Source organism: Papio anubis, chromosome 10, assembly GCF_008728515.1.
Source record: "Papio anubis isolate 15944 chromosome 10, Panubis1.0, whole genome shotgun sequence".
Taxonomy (NCBI): domain Eukaryota; kingdom Metazoa; phylum Chordata; class Mammalia; order Primates; family Cercopithecidae; genus Papio; species Papio anubis.
The window spans coordinates 31,897,893-31,913,028 of NC_044985.1; the positions used below are offsets into that span (position 1 = coordinate 31,897,893).

At 37.6% G+C, this 15,136-nt stretch overlaps 2 protein-coding genes across 11 annotated transcripts in view; one reads left to right on the forward strand and one right to left on the reverse strand.

Annotated features, from left to right (window-relative positions):
* The window catches only part of ORC4 (origin recognition complex subunit 4), a 90,588-nt gene extending 80,414 nt beyond the window's left edge, over window positions 1-10,174 (reverse strand). Inside the window, exon 1 of one of the 6 annotated variants that reach the window (XM_021924292.2) lies at window positions 10,092-10,174. The gene's annotated coding sequence lies outside the window, so the exon portion shown is untranslated. Of the gene's footprint in view, window positions 1-9,013; window positions 9,227-10,091 lie in introns of those variants that run through there. The other 5 variants (XM_009182183.4, XM_009182185.4, XM_003907457.3 and 2 more) reach the window with 5 other exon arrangements.
* The window catches only part of MBD5 (methyl-CpG binding domain protein 5), a 493,059-nt gene continuing 487,975 nt past the window's right edge, over window positions 10,053-15,136 (forward strand). For all 5 annotated transcript variants that reach the window (XM_003907460.4, XM_009182194.3, XM_017946523.2 and 2 more), the window contains exon 1: window positions 10,053-10,149. The gene's annotated coding sequence lies outside the window, so the exon portion shown is untranslated. The remainder of the gene's footprint in view (window positions 10,150-15,136) is intronic.

A 15,136-nucleotide genomic window follows, 5' to 3' on the forward strand; every position in this document is an offset into this window, starting at 1 on the left:
AAAGGATCATTGGAGACCGTCATGAACAATCGCATGCCAATAAATTGGAAAACCTAGAAGAAATGAATAAATTCCTAGGCACATACAGCCTAATACGAGTGAAACACGAAGAAAACCAAAATCTAAATAGAACAATAAATTTCAAGATACAAACAATAATAAAAAGTCCCCCATCACAGAAAAGGCCAGGACTTCATGGCTTCACCGAATTCCACCAAACATTTAAAGAAGAGCTAACATCAGTCCTACTCAAATCATTCTCCAAAATCATGGAGGATCTCCAATTTCATTTTATGAGGCCAGATTTATTTATTTATTTATTTATTTATTTTGAGACAGAGTCTCACTTTGTTCCCCAGGCGATCTGCAACCTCTGCCTCCTGGGTTCAAGCGATTCTCCTGCCTCAGCCTGCTGAGTAGCTGGGATTACAGGCATGAGTCACCACACCCACCTAATTTTTGTATTTTTTGTAGAGATGGGGTTTCACCATGTCAGCCAGGCTGGTCTCAAAATACCTGCCTGCCTCAGCCTTCCAAAGTGCTGGGATTACAGGAGTGAGCTACCATGCCCAGCCCCAGATTTATTCTGATACCAAAACCAAACAAAGATACAACAACAACAAAAAAGAAACTACAGGCCAGTATCTCTGATGAAAACAGATACAAAAATCCTTAACAAAACAGAGCAAACCAAATTCAACAGCACATTAAAAAGATCATCATAATTAACCGGGATTCATCCCAGGGATGCAAGGATGGTTCAACATATGTAAATCAATCAATGTGATACATCGTATCAACAGAATGAAGGGCACAAAACGTATTGTCATTTCAATAGATGACAACAAAATCCTTTTTGATAAAATTCAATAACTCTTCATAAAAACTCTCAGCAAACTGGGGACAGAAGGATCATACCTCAACACGATTAAGCCGTATACAACAAACCCACAGTTAGTATCAGACTGAATGGGGGAAAAACTGAAAGCCTTTCTTCTAGGATCTAGAAGAAGGATGGGCATTTTCACCACTATTACGCAAGTTAGTAATAGAAGTCCTAGCCAGAGTAAACAGACAAGAGAACGAAATAAAGGACATTCAAATTGGAAAGGAGAAAGTAAAATTATCATTGTTTGCAGCTGATGTGATCTTATATTTGAAAAACCTAAAGACTCCAACAAACTATTAGAACTAATAAACAAATTCAGTAACATTGCAGGATACAAAATCAACATACAAAAATCCATAGAATTTCTCTATGCCAACAGTGACAACCTATCTGAAAAAGAAATCAAGAAGGTGATCCCATTTACAATAGCTACAAATAACATTAACTATCTAGGAATAAACTTAACCAACTACAATGCAAACTACAAAACACTGATGAAATTAATTGAAGAGGATACAAACAAATGAAAAGACATCCCATGCTCATGGGTTGAAAAAAAATAATATGTTAAAATGACAATACTCAGATCCAGAGATTCAAAGCCATCCCTATCAAGAGCAATGACATTCTTCACAGAAACAGAAAAAAAAAATCCTAAAATTGTATGGAACCACAAAAGATCCTAAATAGCCAAAACAATCCTGACTAAAAAGAACAAAGCTGGTAACTGGTAGAGTTATCACACTACCAGACGTCAAAATATACTACAACGCTGTAGTAACCAAAATAGCATGGTACCGGCATAAAAACAGACACGTAGAATAACAGAAGAGAACAGAGAGTCCAGAAATGAATCCGTATATTTATTAAAGCCAATTAGTTTTTTACTAAGGTGCCAAAAACACTCTTTGGGGAAAGGACAGTCTCTTCAATAAATGGTGTTGGGAAAACTGGATGCCCACATTCAGAAGAACAAAAGTAGACCCCTAACTCTTGCCATATACAAAAATCAAAGAAAATGCATTAAAGACTTAAATCTATGAAACTACTAAAGGAAATCATTGGACAAAAACTCCAGGACATTGGTCTAGGCAAAGACTTCTTAAATAAGACCTCAAAAACACAAGAAACTAAAGCAATAAGATAAAATAAAATATCAACAAATGGGATCTCTCCAAGCCAAAAAGCTTCTGCATAGCAATGAAAACAATAAAATGAAGACATAACAGGTAGAATGGGAGAAAATATTTCAAACTAATATCTGACAAAGGATGAATAACCAGAATACATAAGAATCTTGAATGAATGACTCAATAGGAAAAAAAATTCTGATTTTAATATGGTCAAAAGATCTGAGGAGACATTTCTCAAGAAGACATACAAATGGCCAACAGGTCTATGAAATAATGCTCCACATTATTAATAATCAGAGAAATACAAATCAAAACTATAATGAGGTATCATCTCACCCCAGTTAAAACGGCTTTTATCAAAAAGACAGTCAATATCAGATGCTGGTGAGAATGTGGAGAAAGGGGAACCCTTGCACACTGTTGGTGGAAATGTAAACTGGCACAGTCACAACAGAGAACAGTATGGAGCTCCGAAAAACACAACAAATAGAACTATAATCCAGCAATCCCACTACTGGGTATATACCCAAAAGAAAGGAAATGGCAAAGGATGGATAAAGAAATGTGGTACATATACACAATGGAATGTTATTCAGCCATAAAAAAAATAGAATGAAACTCTGTCATTTTCAACAACATGGATGCGACTGGCAGACATTATAAGGGAAAGAAGCCAGATATAGAAAGGCAAGTATCACATGTTCTTACCCATATGGGGAAGCTTCAAAAAATTGAAGTCATAGAGATAGTGAGTAAAAAGATGTTACTAGAGACTGGGAAGGGTAGTGTTGAGAGGAGAATCAAGAGGAGATGGTTGATGGGTAGAAAAATATAGTTAGAAGGAATAAAATATAGTGTTCAGTAGCACATATAGTAATTACAACTAAAAATAATTTAGTGTATGTTTTAGAACAATTAAAGGAGTGGAAATGAAGTGTCTCTAACACAAAGAAATGATAAATGCTTGAGGTAATGGATATCTCAATTACTTGATTTGATCATTACACATTGTATTTTTGTATCAAATATCACATACTCCCCATATTATGTATCCATAATAATTAAAAATTTTAAAAAATTTAAACAAATATATGAGTTAAGTTAAAAATTTTTTGGCTCAAAGCATAAATATCTTAAAATCAAATCTCAGAAGTAAAAAAGAAAGATAATTAGATTTTATTTATGGTAGTGGCAGACAGGACCAAACTTTCTGCTGAGGCCAACAAAAAAACTAAATAATAATGAATGAAATAAGGTAATGTGAAATTTCATACCAAATTCCACGTGAAGGTAAGCCAGAAACAAACCATACACCAAGTAACTTTTGTTCTGAGGACATTTTCCTATCTAGAAGAAAAGGCTGAGAAAAAAGGCTGAGCTAATGGAAGATGTGCAGGTCTGTGGTAAAAAAAAAAAATCAAAGCACAAGGCCAGGTGTGGTGGCTCATGCCTGTAATCCTATCCTTTGACAGGCCAAGGCAGGAGGATCACTTGAGCCCAGGAATTCAGGATCATTGTGTGCAATAGTGAGACCTCATTTAAAATAAAATAAATAAATACAAAAAATCAAAATCAAAAATAAAAATAAAAGCACATGGTCCGCCAAAGCTGGGGACTCAGGTAAGCTACCTAATTTACGTTCAGAGTTTAAAGACAACATCATTAGGATAAGAGGAAATTGAAGGAAAGTAGAATTCATGATCTTAAAATCTTGCTTAACAACTGTAGAATGGTCGACGTTGAGTTCTTATGTTGAGTTCTTCAGCAACTTCTCCTGTAATTGTAAAAGGATCAACCTGCTTCAATGATTGCTCTCAGTTGGTTGTTGTCAACTTCCAATGGCCTACCACTACACTCCTCATCCTCAAGGCTCTGGTATCCTTCGCAAAACTTTCTGAACCACCACTGCACTGTACGTTCATTAGTGTTCATTAAGGAATTCCAACTACTGAACATGAATAAAGCAACTTAGGACTGACAGCACTCCTAGAGATCTTTCCTAGAAAAATGTACCTTCTTAAGAAAGAGACTATTATTCTAGGACTCATATTCCTGTAATTTTTTAAATACAACTGGTATCAAGGCACACAAGAAAAAAATATCATGAGCTAGCAGACACAGACTTAGAAAATTTAGAAACTGGAATTATCTCCAACAAACAACAAATGAACTACAAATATAGGCGGCCCTTCATAGCCACAGATTCACTCAACCACGGATTAAAAATATATGTATATTTTTTAAAATATGATAAAAAATAATAGAAATTTTTAAAAAGTCATGACAGTATAACAATATTTACATAGCATCTACATTGTATTAGGTACCATAAGTAGTCCAGAGATTATTTAAAATATGTGGGAGGATGTGTGTAGGTTGTATGCAAACATTATGGCATGTTATATAAGGAATTTGATCTGCCTGTGGATTGCGGTGTCTGCATGGGGTTCTGAAACCAATCTCCCACAGATACTAAGGAGCAACTATACTAAGCCAACAAAAGCAAGATTGTAATTTTCAGCAGGTAACTAGAAACAGCAAGAATATCACCAATATCTTTAGAAAAATACTGATGTATTGATTTAATAATCTTGATGAATACAGGGCAAGATAAAGAATTCCACACGATGATTTAACATTTCCTCTACCCCCACAACCACACTTGACTAGGAGAAAAAAAAAAAAAAGAAAAAAAGAATTCCACACAAAAACATCAGAGTGAAACAGCAGAAAAATTACAACCAAAAAAAAAAAAAAAGAAAAAAAAATTCTAAAAGACAGATTTCCTTCAAAGCAGCACGAATTATTAGGTTGGTACAAAATTAATTGTGGATTTTGCATTGTTGGAATTTGCCATTTGATACTGGAATACATTCCTAAATGTGGTTATGTTATATATCATTTTAATGGGCATTTCTCACTTTATGTTTTTTTGCTAATGACTTATTACTTGCTGTTTGTATTTATTTTGGACTATGGAAATGATGCTAGACAAAAAGCAAAGTCGAGTGATTTTCTTATTCAAGTTCAAAATGTGTCGTAAAACAGCAGAGACGACTCACAACATCAACAATGCATTTGGCCCAGGAATTGCTAATGAACGTACAGTGCAGTGGTGGTTCAAGAAGTTTTGCAAAGGATACCAGAGCCTTGAGGATGAGGAGTGTAGTGGTAGGCCACTGGAAGTTGACAACAACCAACTGAGAGCAATCATTGAAGCAGATCGATCCTCTTACAATTACAGGAGAAGTTGCTGAAGAACTCAACATAAGAACTCAACATCGACCATTCTACAGTTGTTCAGCATTTGAAGCAAATAGGAAAGGTGAAAAAGCTTGACAAGTGGGTGCCTCATGAGCTGAGCAAAAATTTAAAATAACACCATTTTAAGTGTTGTCTTCTCTTATTCTCCACAACAATGAACCATTTCTCAATCAGACCGTGAGGTGCAACAAAAAGTTGATTTTATATGACAACCAGCAATGACCAGCTCAGTGGCTGGACCGAGAAGAAGCTCCAAAGCACTTCCCAAAGCCAAACTTGCACCAAAAAAAGGCCATGGTAACTGTTTGGTGGTCTGCTGCCGGTCTGATCCACTACAGCTTTCTGAATCCTGGAGACACCATTACATCTGAGAAGTATGCTCAGTAAATCAATGAGATGCACTTAAAACTGTGATGCCTGCAGCCAGCATGGATCAACAGAAAGGGCCCAATTTTCCACAATAACACCCAACAGCACATTGCACAACCAACACTTCAAAAGTTGAACAAACAGGGCCACAAAGTTTTGCTTCAACTGCCATATTCACCTGACCTCTCATCAACTGACTACCACTTCTTCAAGCATCTCCACAACTTTTTTCAGGGAAAATGATTCCACAACCAGCAGGATGCAGGAAAAGGCTTTCCAAGTTTGTGGAATCCTGAAGCATGGGTGGATCACTTGAGGTCAGGAGTTTGAGACCAGCCTAGCCAAAATGGTAAAACTTCACCTCTACAAAAAATAAAATTAGCCAGGCATGGTGGCACATGCTTGTAATCCCAGCTACTCGGGAGGCTGAGGCAGGAGAATCACTTGAATTTGGGAGGCAGAGGTTGCAGTGAGCCAAGATCATGCCACTGGATTCCAGCCTGGGCAACAGAGTGAGACTCCATTTCGAGGCAGGGAGCGGGGAGAGGCGGAATCTTCAAAAATCAAAAATAATAATTTAATAATTTGAGGTTAAGAAAGGTTTATGTATCTGAGTTGTTCCAAACATAAAGGTTTCACAGTAACTGAATCAAGTGTCAGTTTTTAAACTTAATTGAACACTAAACAAAACTAAAAATTCAGTTCCTCAGTCACACTAGCCACATTTCAAGTGCTCAAAAGCCACACGCAGCTTGTAGCTACTATAATGAACAGCACAAGCATAGAACTTGTTACCTGGAGTTTAAACTACATATAAAATTCAAAGAACAATGATAGCATATAAGACCTACATGAAGATAAAGTGGCCATCCCAGAAGAGAGTAATGCTCCAAGCACAGAGAAGATACTGGCCATACTGCTAGGAATCCATGAGTAAAACAGACAACCCAATTAAAACACCAAACAAACAAACAAACAAAAAAACAAACCTCCACAAAAGATTTAAAAAGACAATGCACAAAAGATTTAAGAATTAAAAAGACAATTCTAGAAAGAGGAAATCCAAATAGCCGGTAAGTTTTTGAAAAAGTGTTCAAACTCTTTAGTATCCTGGGCAGAGTAAATTAAAACAACAATAAGATAAAGCCACATTCCTCAATTTGGGAAAAAGGAAAAATAACTCTTGGTGAGACAGTAAAAGTAAAGGGATCTACCATATACTGTTGTCAGGGTATACACTGGTGTGAATTTGAAGATAAACATACGTACTCTACAAAAATCCATGGTAATGTACATAAGAATACAAGTACAAGAACATTCATAATAGTATTGTTCATAACTGCTAAAAACGAAACAATCCAAATGTTTATTAATATTAGACTAAACTGTGGCTCATTTCCATTAAGACTTTTTACACTATACTTTTTATACTATAGATTACTATAATCCAATATAAGAACTAGAGCTAAATGTACTAATAGAGTTAAATCTTAGCTGTATGAGAGAAAAAGATACATAATGATATGTAATATATAATTCACTTACAATTAAGAAACAGGCAAAACAAATCTAAATTGCTTAGGAATGCTGACATAGGTGGTTAAGAAATCCTAAGAAAGAAAGCAGTAAATAATTGCCATAAAAATCAGGATAGTGTTAACCTCTGAAAGAACTGAGGAAGGGGATGATCAGGAATAGAATATAGAGGGCAGCTTCTCAGGGGCCACAAACATTTTAATTCTTGACTGTGGTAGCGGTTACATAGAGTTCACACTTTATAGCTATTCATTATACTATGTATCGATGTTTGCATGCTTAAATACTAAATGTATGGAAAAAGACACAAAAGATTTAAAATTGTATCTAAGGCACATTAATTGCCTTGCTGTATTTTTTTTTTTTTTCATTACAAAGTGGCAGACAATTGGTTACACTATAAAGAAAATTTTAAAGCACAGGAATCTACTTTTGATTCCATCAGACATGATTACCGTACACAGTACAAAAGATAGTAAGGGCTAAGCAATGGTGCACAAATGGGGTCCACTATCCAAACTTACAGAAAGTAAGATGTGGAAAATTAGTAACTTTAACTGATAGTGTACCCCTAAAGAAACTACACCGGCCGGGCGCGGTGGCTCACGCCTGTAATCCCAGCGCTTTGGGAGGCCGAGGTGGGTAGATCACTTGAGGTCAGGAGTTCGAGACCAGCCTGACCAACATGGTGAAACCCCCGTCTCTACTAAAAACACAAAAAAAATTAGCCGGGCGTGGTGGCACATGCCTGTAGTCTCAGCTACTCGGGAGGCTGAGGCAGGAGAATTGCTTGAATCCAGGAGACAAAGTTGCAGTGAGCCCAGATCGCGCCACTGCACTCACTGGGAGACAGCAAGACTCTGTCTCAAAAAAAAAAAAAAAAAGAAAAAGAAAAAAAGAAAAAGAACCTACCCAACAGAATTAAATACCAACATAATAAATATTAAGGATTTTAGATTCTTGGTTTTTGAAAAACGTACAAAGATGATATTCCTTCAAAATACCTTTACAAAACAACTGAGACTGTAATGGTTTATATTGATTGTATGAAAACAACGTGAAAAAGAACCAGTACTATTTCACTACAAAAGCTTTACTAATGTAAATTTATAAATTCTTTCTTAAATATTTGAATTCTAATTTTATGATAGAAATTCATTATTTTCATCAAAAACAGCTGGCATTTGGGAAACCAAAGGCTCAAAAACTAAGAATAGTAACCATAGAAGACGAAACGGTCCTTTTAAAACTCATCATCTACACTACAAGGGGAAACTTTGATCACGTCCTTTCTCTTCATCAATCGTAAAACTCAACATTAAGGACTACACAATCCCACATCCCTCTCCGTGAGAAAGCAAAGGCTTTGTGTTGTAGCAACAATGCAAGACACGGAGGGAAGCTCCACTCAAGACTTCCCTGCCTGCTCCTTCCCCAAAGCCACTCCAGAATACCAGGGAGGGTTAAGAGGTAAGGCAAGAAGAGCGCAATATCCAATATAAGCAACGCGTCTGATGCATCTGGTCAAAATGCATACAGAGGACTTGTCTCTGTCCCTAGATACAGGTCTCCCGTTCTGCAGTCATGAGGATCAGCTGCTGAGACTTCACAGTTCCCTTCTCGGACCGTCACGCTCCTCACTTACCACCCCGATGCAGAGCTAGTCTCAGGACTCCCTGCACGTGTCAAGGATTCGTCGGCAGGCTCATGGGGGTGCCAAATGACAGAGCTCGCCTGGTCCTGGCCTTCCCGGCCTATACAAGCCTGCCCCCTTCCCAATTTCCAGTCTCCACAGCCTTCCATCCTCCCCCTTTCGATTCACCTTTCGCCACCGACGCCCCTGGCCTTCGTTTGCAGCAAGTTTACCCCACCATTACCTCCCGCATAAAAGCCTGCCTTTATCAGGGTAAAGGGGGGTACCAACGCCTGCAGGAATTGCTTCACCGGATCGGCTGGACGCGTCCTCTGCTAGGCTTCACCTGCTGTTGGCGACGGTACACAACCACTCCCAGCATGCCCCGCGCACGCACCACCTCTCCCACCCCGCCCCTCTCCCGCCCAAACACGTGACTCCCTTTAGTCTCCGTCCACGCCCACTTCCGTTCCTCCACTTTCCCTTAGGAAGGAGGAGGGAGCTGGGGGTGTTAAAAGCGTAGCGACTTCCTCCTCTTCCCCGCCCCCGCCCCTGTACCCCTTGCTACAATGTCTTCCGGGTCGCGAGCGCCTCTGCGCCTTCTGGGAAAATAGCTCATTTCCTCCCCTCCCCCTCCTCCTGCCTTCAACCAACCAGCCACCCGTCAGAGAGGGACATGCGCAGTGAGTGCCTCCCGTCTCTTCTACCCGAACCCCCCTCCCCCCCAAGCAGAGAGACCCCAGCAGCAGCAGCAGCTGATGATGAAGAGAGAGGCAGTGGCAGAGGGGGGGCACCTTTTATTTCTATTTTTAAAGGGACAGGACACTAATTCTATCCCACTTCAACCTTGAATTGAGGGGGGTGGGGGGAAGGCGGCTGAGTTCCTTCCCCCACCCTCCAGCCCTGAGCCCTGAGAGGGGGATTGAGCCTGAGAGAGGAGGAGAAGGAGTTTCTTCTTCTTCGAAAACCCCCATCCACGACTCCTACCCCCTCACCCCTCCAACTCGCCTCCCTCCCGAGCCCCCTCCACCCTCCTCCTCTTTGGCCGTGAGAGGAGGAGAGAAAGAAACCAAAAGCCTCTTAGCAACACAGACCCTTTGCTGCTGCTGCTGCTGCTGTTGCTGCTGCTACTGCTGCTGCTGCTGCTGCTGCTACTGCTGCTGCTTGGCCCTGGCTGGAGACATCTCACTACACCCAGGAGCAGCCACTTCCCCAGCTCTCCTCCTCCTCCTTCGCCTCCTCCTCCTCCACTCCCCCCCTTTATTACCCTTTGTGTCATCCTCCACAGCTCCAGGGAAGGCACTCAAAAGTGGGGGGCAGGAAAGGTAAGTGTGTCTGTGGGGGCTTCATTGCCTTCCTCTGGCTCTGACTTTCACTCCGGGGCAACAGTAGCACCAAACCACATACGCAGTGGAGCTCCGGGGTGAGGAGGGGGTGGTGCTGGGGGGGGTGAAGGAGGGGTTGGAGTAGGGAGGGGTGTGTGAGATGGGGTGCCCATCCTGTCAGGGGAGGAAGGGCACTTTTATTTTTATTTGCTGTTGTCAAAAGTGGTTTCTCTCCTCCAGCTAACATCTGATTGTGTCTTGCTCCAGTGGGGGAGAATACAAAAACAACCCCCTCCTTCCTCCAATGAGGCGCCAGGGAAAGAGACAGAAAGAGGCACACTTTCTAGATGTCACTTAAAAAAAATTCATTGGAGAGCTCTTTTTCCCCAGGAAAAGCTTCACTGCATTTGTTTCTGAGTGGGAAAATGTCGGGATCTGGATTGTATTGGAACTGCTTATCCATTTGTAGACCTGAGTGTTTTCCCCTTTTTGGTCCTGTATGAGATTTGGATATTGACTTTAGTGTTGGAAGACTTGATTGGTTTTTGCTTTAGGGATTTCATTTTCCATTTTTTCGTTTTGTCTGATTTCCATGGAAAATTTCAAATTTTTAGTTGGTAGAGGCCTTTGGTTAGGTTTTGACTTGCATTATTGCTTTTTTTTTTTTTTTGTTAAATGTCTGTTTCATATATCAGTATATAAAGTCCAAAGCTCTAAAACGCTTAAAGTTTAAATGCCACTAGTATTGTCTGTTCCCACATATGTTCCTGATACTTATTTTCCATATGATGAGAATATTAGGTATTTTATAATTAATCTGGGTATTTTTGTAATCTTTGTAACTTGTCTGAACAAGTAGTCCCCATTGAAAACTTTATGTTGTTCTGGCTGCATGGAAGGCCAAACCTCTCCATCAATAGTTTGCTGGATTGGTACCACTTTCAGTTTTAGCTGAATTATTTATTTACTGTTGAAAATTGAGATGAGCTTTTCATCTCAATTTCTCTTCGGGTTCTGAACCAAATTGCTCACTATATGTAAAAGGACACAAATTTCTAAAATATGTTTTGATGAGTCAAAGCAATCATGAACTTATAGTTAGTATATTAATTTCGGTTAGCTATAAATTGAAAGGTAAATCCAGATTTAAGTTTATGGAATAACAGTATTGATAAAAATCACTATTCATTTTTCTATAGTATGTTCTTAGTGCATAGCTTTAAAATCCAGTGCTGTATTTTATTTCACAAATGCTAGAAAGTATGTTTCTGATGTAGGCCTTTTACTAGGGCTTATATTGGAAAGTGTTATTTTGTTTCATATATACATTTCTTTATTCTCTCCTTGAAGATGGATGCACACATGCATATACACACACTCTGTCGCTCTCGCTCTCTCTCCCTCACACCCTTTTTTTTTTTTTTTTTGTAACTGCATTGGTATCTCTGATCCCATAATTTATGTCAGCAAAAAATATTCTTCTGTAAAGCAGCAATTTTGTGATCAGACTGGCAATATGAAAACAGCAATTTGATCAACTAGAAAGGATTGAAGAAATACAAATCTAGAAGTATATTTGGCATAAATATTATAAAGACATGGTAATACTTCTAATTTTTTATTTGCTTGATGGTTAAAGTTAAAACATAATATACTCATATTTTAGTGACAGTAAAGCATTGCATATGTAGAAACTTGTTCTGTAAAATTTTAATTATCAACTGTGTGCAAAAGTAGACATTTACATACCGAAATAAAAAAGCTTTATAGCAGTAAACAATATGATCTTATTTCCCTTCTGTTATAAATTTGAACAATTTTTTACCTTTCTCTGAGATGTAATTAGTGTGCTTAAGCAGAAATCTGTGTCAAGTTCAAGTTTTTTCTCCCAACATCAATACTGCAATTCCAAGTCCTTGTAAGGTTTCTTGTTCTCACCTTAAAACCTCAGCAACCTTAAAGGTAAGAGAGAGACAGTAGAACTTACTGAAGAAATTAATTTTAAGTAAGCGAATTATGTAGGTAATTGGGGTGGTAGTTGCCCAGTAGGCAGCTGAGTGAAAATTTAGTCTTGAGTTTAATGTCTTTCCTTATTTTGTTTCTTTTTTTTTTTTAAACATTTTTTATCACACCCCTCACCCTCACCCCCATGATCCTTTTGGTTAGAAGATTCCAGACTTTATCTGAGTTGGATAATGATTTATGTTTAGAAAACCTTGTTAAGTATTAAGAACTGTTGATTCTTTAGTATTGTAATTGTTCAACTGGGTGATATCTTGGAGGTCACTTTATCCAACTCTATATATTGCCGAAGTTCTGAGAACTCGAACTTGCCTGAGGTTCCAAGGCCTGTAAGTGGCAGAGAAGGGAGCAGAGAACTCAGGTCTCCTGATGCTCACTATGCTGCACTACCTCATTTCCTTTGTCAGAAGTGAAACTATTATGTACAGTTCTGGGTATACCACTTGAGGATTTCATATGAGGGCATATTATTGTACGAATATTAAGGTGAATAGCTTTAAAGCTATTATTTTGTCTACTTAAATTCAGTAATTTGTTAATTTTTTAAAGAGGTACTAATTGTATTTATTGTAGGTTATTACTATTTTGAAGATAATTTCAGCTTTCTCTAATACTTATTTTCCTCCTGCACTTACAGTTAATCAGTAAATATACTTACTGTTGTATTAAGGACCCATACTTATAAGAATAAATGGAATGCATATTCTATTATAAATGCTTGCTTGTGAGTCTTGCCCTATGTACTGCCTAAAAACAAACATTTTTATTTTGTTAACACATCCTTCTACTCTCAGCACAATATCTGGTACACAGTAGGTCCTACTGGTAGCTTGTCATAATCCGTGTTAGTTTTAGAGTTAGGCATATTTGAATTTCTTTACTTCCATATGTGGAATTCGTTTCCTCTCCTTTTCTTGTCCTCCCTTGCCACAATTTTCACTACCATGAACGTTTTTTCTTTATCCCTACTGTGGCTCTCATTATATCTAATTAACAGCCAAAGTAAATACTATTAGCTATATGGTACTCATAGTAACAAGACATATTCCCTTCTTATACCGGAAAAAATTTGGCAAAAGTGATTTATTATGAATAAGCAACAATGATCCAACACATTCCAGTTAAAAATATGCTTGTAAAAATTGTTCAGGATGCACTTAAATTTTGTTTCATTGACCGGCACAATAGGTTGTTGGAATGATTAGGCCGCTTTTACCAGCTCTATAAAACAAGTGCTACTTAGGTGACATGTTTCCCTGACTTTGTTTTTTTGGTCCTTACCCAGACAATTATCAACTTTCCAGTTTTCTATGGATATGAAGATATACTCCTAGTCATCAGTGGGACCCCCATGAAGTCAGCCAGAAAACCTATATCCAACTTATGTACCTTTGCAAACTTGTCTGGATTTTGACTGTATGTGCAAAACAGATTGTATTTAGCGATTCATTAAACATCTTTTGATCATCTGCTGTCTGCCAGGCACTGTGCTAGGCATCTGAAAAACAAAGATGGTCCCTGCAGTTTAATGTGAAGAGCTACCTTAATTGTATTCCACAAGTGTATTGGTCATATCTTTGTTTTGGTGTTTCTACCTAAATAAATTTTATATTAACTAAACGGATACTGTTAGGTGGAAAAATGCATGTCTAAGAAGAATATTGCTGTTATTTTATTAAAATACAAATATATAAAGAAAAATTTTCCACTTAATACTGTATTCTAGGGATTTATATTCTGTAAATAGTTAACACATTTTAGACAATGAAAATAGTCTTATGTGGCTGCCTTTGCTGGATTTTTATTGCTAACCGTAATTCTTTTAAGATGACCAACAATGTTCATTAAATTATCTCATTAAATTTTTCCGGAAAAAACACCCCAAACTCTCTAAACTTAAATCTTTTTTTCAAAAGTAACTTTTTTCTTTTTTACCTCATATAACAGATTATCATTCATGATTCATTGGAAGACATTGTACATTTTCATTTTGAGTTTTCAGATATTTTCTACCATATTTTAGCAAATCTAACAGCATGATTTAATTATTCTGCAGTAATTAGTGTGCACTATTTAGGAGTTTTGGAACTTTTAGTATGTAGTAGAAATATCATTGCAAAATCCTCATAAGAAACTTCCCAATTCTAGTTCTAAATCAGTTGTAATTTTTACTCTTTATTAAGTGGTATAGTTTCTATAGCTTTAGTAAAATGAATTAGAATTTTCTTTGTAGATGGATGTTTCAAAAACAAAGAATCTTATCTCAGTTCCTGTCATGGCTTTCATGTGTAATCAAAAAGTGTATTAGAGAGAAAAAGTACTGGATTCAATTTGTCCTTGTTAAAGTATACCTTTTACAAAAGTATTGATTAGCAGTTAAAAAGAAGGTGGGGATGCCTCTGCTGGTGCAGTATCTTGTGAAGATAAATAGACTCCTGAGTGGTGAATTCTGATCTCTTTCACATTCATTCTTAAATTTCTGTTTTAGTAATAATCATAGTTACCGTTTATTATAAGTACCCAGCACTGTGATAAATTCAATTCACATTACATTTATTACACTTTCTAATTCAAAACACAGTCACAGTAGAGATTTTATCAATCTGTACACTGGTAAGCGATGGTAAATTATGGCTCTGATAGCTTGACAGACAAATGGAAAATTTCTGAACGTTTACAAGGATAGAAAAACAAAGAAAAAAAACCCAGTCTTTTATAAGAAATGCAGATATAGACCATTGTACAATTTAAAATATACATAATGTCAGTCTTTTCTTTGTATGGCAAAAATGTATGGCAGGAATAGAAAAACAGAAAAAAAACCCCAGTCTTCTATAAGGAATGTAGATACAGACCATTGTACAATTTAAAATATACGTAATGTCAGTCTTTTCTTTGTATGGCAAAAGACATCTGGGAGCTGCTCATGGTGACTCAACACTTGTAATGTAATCCCAGCTACTCC